Here is an 8,687-nt window from a genome sequence, read left to right on the forward strand (position 1 = left end):
TGCCTGCCCTCTATAAGATTGAGCCTTCCAAGGGATTGGTAGGGACAATAAAATAAAAAAGAAGCCAAAAAAAAAAAAGGGAAGAAGATTGAACCTTTTTTTTTTTTAAGACAGGACAGGAATTCTCTCTATAGCAATGACTGTCCTGGGACTTACTTTATAGATCAGGCTGACCTCGAACTCACAGAGATCTGCCTGTCTCTGATTCCCAAATGCTAGGATTAAAGGCACGCACCACCACAGCCAGTGAGATTGAGCCTTTTGATACCAAAATATATTCCTCAATGTTGAGTGTGAAGTCCTAGTACTTGGACTGTACTGTATCTCCATTAGTAGACCACTTCTTACCTAGCATGCACGAAGCTCTGGGCTCAATCCCTGGCCTAGTGTAAGCCAGATATGGTGGAACGTGCTTATAATTTTAGGTGGAGGCAGGAGAATTCGAAGTTCAAGGTCATCATTGTCTATATTAAGTTCCAGAGAAGCCTGGGGGATTTGTGTGTGTGGAAGGGTGAAACCAGGTCTATCTTTGTAGCCCTGGTTGTCTTTGGAACTTGCTATATAGACCAGGCTTTCCTTGAATCCATGGAGACCTACGTGCCTCTGCCTCCCAAATACTGGGATTAAGGACATCCACCACCACACCTGGTTTTAGCTGACCTGGGATAAATAAGATCCTGTCTAAAATAAGAAAAAGAAATTAATGAATGCTGCAAGATGGCTTAGAGCATATGTATTTTAGACAGTAAAATTATAGTATATGGCTTTTCCTTACTCAACAAGCATCTGTGAAGTGTTTGCTCACATTAGACCTCAGCCAGGTACTGGAGATACAGCCCAGTTCTTCTACTAAATGGTCAGTCAATTGGCAGAAGGCAGATGTAAAAGTTCTGTGCACTGAGGGCTCTGGCATGAAAATGCGGGCCAAAGGATGCCGGACAAAGCGCAGCCTTTCCAGGCTGAGGAAGAAGCCCCTGAGCTAAGATTCGAGGACAGGCACATGGTTAGAGAGGGGCCTTCCCCAAAAAAAGCATCAGCAATCCAAAAGCACCACTACCTTCTACATGTCTGCACTGTGCTTTGACCCAGAGCTAAAATACTCCTTTCTCTGATGACCAGGACCCTACCTGGGTCTCTTGCCCAGTGTGCCCAATCAGCGACTATCCACTGGGCTGAGAACTTTACAGTGCAGATGACTTCACGGTGAAAGGCAACACATGAGAGCAGACACCGGGGCATGCTCACTCTGCTCACTCTGTCTGCCTCAAATATTTGCTGCGTTGCCCCAAGGACACTTGGCCTGAAAGCTCTAACAAAATGCAGACGTTGACATTGCTCCTGTGTCCCTGTGGCTGGAATTTTCCACAAAGAATGTGGCTGAGCAAGAAAGCTCTGTGCCAGGGCTGGAGAGATGGCTCAATGGTTACGAGCACTGGCTGCTCTTCCAGAGGACCTGGGTTCAATTCCCAGCACCCACATGGAAGCTCACTACTGCCTGTAACTCCAGTTTCAGGGGGATCTGATGCCTTCACACCAATGCACACGAAATAAAGTTAAATAAATTTTTTTAAAAAAGGACGTATTTAAAATAAAAGAAAAAGAAAGGCCTGTGTCTGTCGTGTTCTTGAGAAGATATAGTCTGAGCCCCAGAACCAGCAGATGTCAGCCCAGGAGTGGGGGTGCTTGGATCAGGTGCTGCTTTGCAACCTCTAAAACAGAGGGCTCCCGAGGTGGCTCAGCAGGTGAAACCTCTCATCATAAAAGCCTAATGACATGGGTTTGATCCTCAAAATTCGAAATAGAAAGAGAGAACCAACTCCCCAAAGTTGCCCTCTGACCTCTACACACAAAGAAACACACACAACGTGGTGTGAGCATGCATAAACATCTCGTACACCCACGTAATGACAAATAAATGTTCTAACTAAACACAGAGCTTATTCGTGGCTTACCTCTGCCTGTGCACCCTAAGAAGGGAAGCAGGGTAAGTACCATCACACAAGCCCTAACAGCATTCCTAAGGGATCCTTCTAGAGAGCTTAGTAAGGCCTCCTAAAGCTAGGCGCACTTGCCAGCCCACCAAATCACCAAATCTAGTGACCAAATCTCTTGCTTCTGATCCTCATTTTTCACTTTACAATTGACTTCCCAAAGGAAAACCAGGCAGTAACGGTGCACACTTTTAATCCCAGAACTCAGGAAGCAGAGGCAGGCACGTCTCTGAGTTCAAGGCCAGCCTGGGCTACAGAGTGAGTTCCAGGGTAGCTATAGAGAGAAACCTGTCTCAAAAGACAAAAAACAAACAAACAAACAAATGACCCTCGAAGGTCCCACATTATTCCATGACATCTTTTCAATGTTTTTGTTCCAAACCTGGGAGCTTTAGGCCTCCTTTGTATACTGTGGTCTGGAAAAGCTGCACATCCATGGCAGTGCTTATCTCCTGACTCCCATCCCTCCATCCCTCCATCCCTCCATCCCTCCGTCGGTACCGAAGCTCTCAGTCTGGGCTGGTGGGACTGCTACGAGCACGGATCTAGTTGTCCTGGCAAACTGCAGTGGCCGTGGTCCAGAAAGGGCCTTGGCTGGAACAAGGAAGGCTGGGGAATGACGCCAGGCTGCTGGGAAAGGGACTGGAGTTGCAAGTCCTGGGAAAGGCTTCCCCTAAATGGAAGCAACATTTAACTGCAGGAAAAAAAACGCGGTTTCTGTAATATTGGGGCAATGCACTGCGGCTTAGCAGGAACCGTGGCAGATGAAAAAAATTAAATCTCTTACCAGTCTGCTATGATCTCTTTCTCTCCCACTCTCCCCTCCCCCCCCTTCATCTTGCCTCATCACTCCCTCACTTTCTGCTCTGCCAGCTCCCTGACCCTTCTGGAGGCTGTTTCCTTTCCTCTCCACCCCTCCCCACCAGCTCATCTGCTTCCTCCTTTCCCCTGCCATTACGTTTCCCCCTCTGCTTCCTCCCCACTGCTTCCTTCTTCACCTTCCTTATTTTTTCCCAGTGAGGATCACTGGGGCCGTAAGGAGAGCATTAGCCTTTAGAAATATGACCTCATTAATATAATTCTCCCACGGAGGCAGGCCAGAGGTAGAGGTCACCTCCCAGCCCCATCATTGTTCCTGCTGGTAGCAAAGATATTGAGAGAAGAGATGAGTCCTTCAAGGGTACCTAGTGTAGCAACCATTCACTCGCTGAATATTTATTTTTTATTTCAGCTTTAAGATAGTTTTAAAGTAGTGCAGGCTTATTGCGGAGAAGGGAGAAAATGCGAAAAGGAATCAAAAGGAAATTTTAGATGAACAGTAAATGCTTCCATTAGGGACAACCTTTAAATGGGATATTGTTTTCATATCCAAGTTTTTTTGGGGGGGTGTTATTTGCATTCTTACAGTAACAGTGTAAGCTCAGTTTGGTAAACTCTTTCACCATCTTCGTGAACAGTTCCTTCATGGTATTGTAAATTCTCTGGGTCTACTCCTACCCCTGACCCCACTGTTTCTTGGGTATTGCACCCTGCCTTCTCCTCCTGAGCGTTGGGATTGCAAGTGTGCGCCACCCTACCTGGCTCTGGCATTGTCCACGTGTAAAATGTCACTCAGTGGCAGCTGTGGTGGCTCAGGCCTGGACTCTTCTCCCAGCACTCAGACCACAAAGGGAGGGTTGCTGCAGGTCCCAGGCTAGCTCAGGTTACATTTAAGACCTTGTCTCATAAAAATTGAAAATCATATGGCTGTATGAGGTTGTACACATCCATAATCCCAATATTCAGGAAACTGAAAAGCAGGAGAATTTCAAGTTTATGGCTAGCCTGGACTTCGTAGTGAGATACTACCTCAAAACATTAGGAGCAACAACAAACCAGCCATGTAAGCCCATTGCCCTACTTATTGTAATCTACATATGTTCCAAATTTTCTGTTATAAGAGTTACTACTTGATAGGTTTTTTTTTTCTTTGGGGGAGGGGTTGTTTTTGGAGACACGGTGTCTCTCTATGAAGCCCTACTCACTATGTAGACCAGGCTGGCCTCAGACTCATAGAGATCCTCCTGCCTCTGCTCACTGAGTCCCAGGGCTAGAGGTGTGAACCACCACACAAAGGTGATGGTCGGTCTTTCACACACTATTTACATAGAATGGTGTAGAGTGGAAGATTGGAGCCGAAGAGCTGAAGTCTGGGCTCTGCCCTCACGTACCAGATAACCTTGGAGAAGTGATATTTCTGCTCTCACATCTGCACAATGGGGATAATGAGAGGCTCCGCCTCCCAGCGTGGTCAGAACTCCAAAAACTGGCTGACCTAAAGCAGCCAGAACAGTGCCTGTACATGCCAGTCACTCACTCAGAGCCGGTATGCCCTAAGATGGATCCCCACAGTTCCTCCTGGACTTCTCCTCACACTCTTGGGAGAGTAAGGCTGAAACCCACAAAGGGAAAATCCAAAAGGTGAGGGAAAATCATAGAGAAAGGCCCAAAGATAGTACATGAAAGCACATAGCCTTGTTTTGGGGAATTGACTCAGTCGGTGAAGTACCAGCCATGAGGACCTGATTCAGTTCTCAGAATGCACCTAAAAAGGCTGACTGTAGTAGTGAGGGTTTGTAATCTCAGAACTGAGGAGGTGGAGACAGGAAGATTGCTGGCCAGACAGCCTAGCCTAGGCACTGAGCTTCAGGCCACTGAGAGACTCTGCCTCAAAAATAGAAAGGGCAGTTGGGTGAAGCCTGAGAAACAACGCTCAGACTTGGTCTCTGGCCTCCACATGTACATGAACATGCTCACACATGCAGCGTACAAATATATGTACGCAATCCTCTGCCTTATTGTGCATAGTGGCACACTTAGTTCTCAGAGGCTAGGGCAGAAGAATTACAGATTTGAGGCAAGGCTAGTCTGGGCTATATAGTAAGACCTCATCTTAAGAAAAAGGCCAGGTGGTGGTGGCTCACGTCTTTAAGCTCAGGAGGTAGAGGCAGGCAGATTTCTGTGACTTTGAGGCCAGCCTGGTCTACAGAGTGAGTTCCAGGATAGGCTATACAGAGAAACACTATTTCAAAAAAAAGAATGAAAGAAAGAAAGAAAAGAAAGGAAGGAAGGAAGGAAGAAAGAAAGAAGAGTAAAAGAAAAGAAATAGGAAACCCCAGCCTTTGAACGACCAGTATAGGCTCCTGACCTTGTAGAAAGTATGGGGCCTATGCCATCCTGTTCATTGGGCTGTGTGGCCAGAGGCCCCTTCTACACTTCAAGGTTGTTTCCTCTTGTTTCTCCTCCTGCTCCATCGTTAAACGTCCCAATCCCTCAACAATGATGAGGGTGAGAGAAATCATGAGGAAGCAATCAGCTCTGTCTGACATCAGACAGACTGACTCCAAACCTGGCTTACCATTCGCTAAGTATATGGTGCTGGCGTATTGATTTAATGCTTGTGAGCCTTGTCTGAAAACTGCCTAAGCCAGGCTTGATGGCATATACCTGTAATCTCAATAAGTGGGAGGCAGAGGCAGGAGGATCATGGCAAGCTAAAGGCTACACACACGCACATGCACACGCACGCACACACACGTACGTACGTACACCCATACACACAGGAACAGCCCTGGCTCCTCCAAGTGTCAGCCTTCAGAGGGTTTCAGTCAGGGTCTTTTAGGAGAGGAGCTTGAGGCCTGCTCAGCACTGTTCAAGGCCAAGGCCACGAAGGCTGTCAGTCAAGTCAAAGACTTCTGCCAGGCTCTGGTTTCAAGCATAGGGGAGGGCAGCCACACATACATCTCCTTTCATCTCCTTTAGCTTGGTATTGATCTCGACTATTTTTTCCAAGTTTGTAGTAACTTCTAGAACTTGTGGGCCTCGTGTAGACATGTCAGTGATGTGTGTCAATGAAAATCAAATGAGATAGCAGCTGAACAGATGTGTCTCAAACTGCAGAGTGCAAAGCAAATCAGAAGCATTCCTGCTCCCCCTTACCGTGTCACCCTGCCAGGTCTTCTTTGGGTCAGCCGGTGGCTGATCATTCCACCCAGTGAACACCCTAAGCCCTCACACAGGCATCTCTGCTCTGCAAAAGCGCGAGAGTGCCAACGGTGCAGCTTCTCTGCCAGCGAACAACCGCTTCCATAGCCCGAGGCAGCCTGTGGATGGCAGAGAGCGCGCTGGAGGTCTGAGCTGGACAGGCTGCCCTGGCTCTGTTACTGCGCGCTGTGCTCCTCTTCCACCTTTTCTGGGTTGCACTGCCTCATGCACCCCCTTCCCCAGGCTAGAGTGAGCCGTGTTTGACTGGACAGCGGGGGACTGGGCAGACCTGGGACTGAGACACCCCACACCACCCATCTTCTCTCCCTGTAATGGATCTCTGTGTTTCTAGAGGAAATGGTCTCATCTTCAGTTTTATGATCTCCCGTGGAGAGAGGATGTGAGCAGCTGGTATCAGACTTCCAAAGCCCCCAAATGAGAGGTTTAAGCAACAAGCTTCAGACACAATGCTGGGGCGTCTGCTTCTAACCCTGGGGCCTGGCTCTGAAGCAGTGGGGCTGCAGTTTTCTCTACTGAGGCCAGAGCCAAGAATTAGTTCCAACTACCTGCTTGCACCTACACATGCACCTCCTAGGAGACTTGTCCTTCTGGAGCCATGCCCTGGGCACAGGACTTGGCCAATCAATGGACAGCCCAAATGCCCATTGTTCCTGTCCTCTTCCAGTCTGTCCTTCTCATCACCCCAGGCCTGTAGGACACATACAGCCTTGACCATGAGCTCTTCCAGGAGAAGCTAAGCTCACTGGGCAGGGGCAGGGCTTGCCTTTCCCCTTAGGGGAGCAACTCCTTGAATGTGTGGTTTATAGGAGAGCAAGTGACGCAGGTTTCCTTACATTTGGTACTGATTTACATTCCCCAGGGAACCGGTGAGAAGAAATCACCCCCTTGTAAAAAGAACTTAGCGTTTATGCACGAAAGCGCTTATGAAAGGCAGTCCCCAGGTGGAAAGAGATTAGCTGACTCCAACAGAATCAGAGACCAACAGTACCGCATTTCTCCTGGGGACTGCTAGGGGTGGGAGGAGAACAGGGCACAGGGCCATCTCCTCCCAGATGCTCACCCTGTGACTACTCCAGCTCCTGTGGACCTTGCTCCCATCCCAGTGAGGACACCTGCTCTCACCTCCCAGACTCCTAGAACTCTGCCGCTTCACTCATCTCTCCTGAGCATTTACCTTTCCATAGAGACAAGGTAAGCTGGAAAGGTAGGTGGTGGTGGTGGGATGTGTGTGTACACGCATGTGCAAGCATGTATGCCAAAGAGACCACAATTTATTAATGTTGGATATCTTTCTCTATTACATTCCACCTTCTTCCTTCCTTCCTTCCTTCCTTCCTTCCTTCCTTCCTTCCTTCCTTCCTTCCTTCCTTCCTTCCTCCCTCCCTCCTTCCCTCCCTCCCTCCTTCCCTCCCTCCCTCCGTCTTTCTTTCTTTCTTTCTTTCTTTCTTTCTTTCTTTCTTTCTTTCTTTCTTTCTTTCTTTCTTCCAGAGTATCGTATCTCGCTGGGCCTGACTGGATTGACTGGCCGATGAGTCCCACCTCCATTTCTGCCAGGATCCTCCGGCCTCTAGCTCCCAGCTCTGGGATTAGAGATACAGGCCACGATAACTTGCTTTCTATTCAGGTTCTGAGAATCCAAATTGAAGTGCCGGTGCTTACACAGCAAGCACTTAACCCACCGAACTTTCTCCCCAGCCCAGGAAAAAACATTTTTAGCTTAAAGAAATTTCCTTGGAACTCAAGAGAGAGTGAATTGGCCAGGCATAGTAGTGCATGGCTTTGACCCCAACACTAGGGAGAGAGAGAGACAAGTGGATCTCTGTGAGTTCAAAGCCAGCCTGGTCTATAGAATGAGTTCCAGGACAGCCAGGACAGCCAAAGTGACACAGAGAAACTCTGTCCCAAAAAGGCATAAACAAACAAACAGCAAGTAAATAAATAAATAAAGAGTTAATTAAAACTGATAGTGAAAACCTAGAAATTCTGGGTTTTCTAGAATTTTCTAAATTCTGGCACACCAAAGCATGGTCTAGCATGCGTAGAGTTTGCTACCCTCATTCTGGGGCTCTCAGAAGAATGCACCAACTTCCCAGAAGCAGGAAATCCCACTGTTATTTCCTGACTTCTGTGTCCTTCCTCACATGCAGCTGCTTCTTTCTGCCCGTGTGTCATAAGCCCATTCCTCGCTCCCCATCCCGCTGACTTAGCCTTATTCAAATCCTCACCATCTCTTTGGAGGACTGTCATCTTCCCATCTGACTCATCATGACTCCAGCCTCCCTAGCTAGCCCTGAGAATGTCTCATTCTTTAATAAAACTCAACTCAGATGTCTCCACCTCTGGCAAGGCTCCTAGGACTTCCCCAGGCCGAGAGCGTTTTTCATAGCCTTCATGGTAGTAGCATTTATCTCCACGTGTCGAATTGGTGACCAGCCTGTCTATCTTTCTAAAGCCCTTCAGTGTAGCTCCTTTGAAGACCTGGACTTGCGCTTATATTTTACATTCTCGGGTGCTGAATTTCATCACCTCATGTGATGGCAAAAGGAAGGAGGGACATAGAGAAGAAATAGAAAAATCCAATAGAGACTTACAGAAATACAGACTCAGTCTTGCCTATAACTTGTAAGCAGTGAAAGGTAATTTCCCTAGAAG

Source organism: Myodes glareolus, chromosome 11 (assembly GCF_982192425.1).
Source record: "Myodes glareolus chromosome 11, mMyoGla1.1, whole genome shotgun sequence".
Classification (NCBI taxonomy): Eukaryota; Metazoa; Chordata; class Mammalia; order Rodentia; family Cricetidae; genus Myodes; species Myodes glareolus.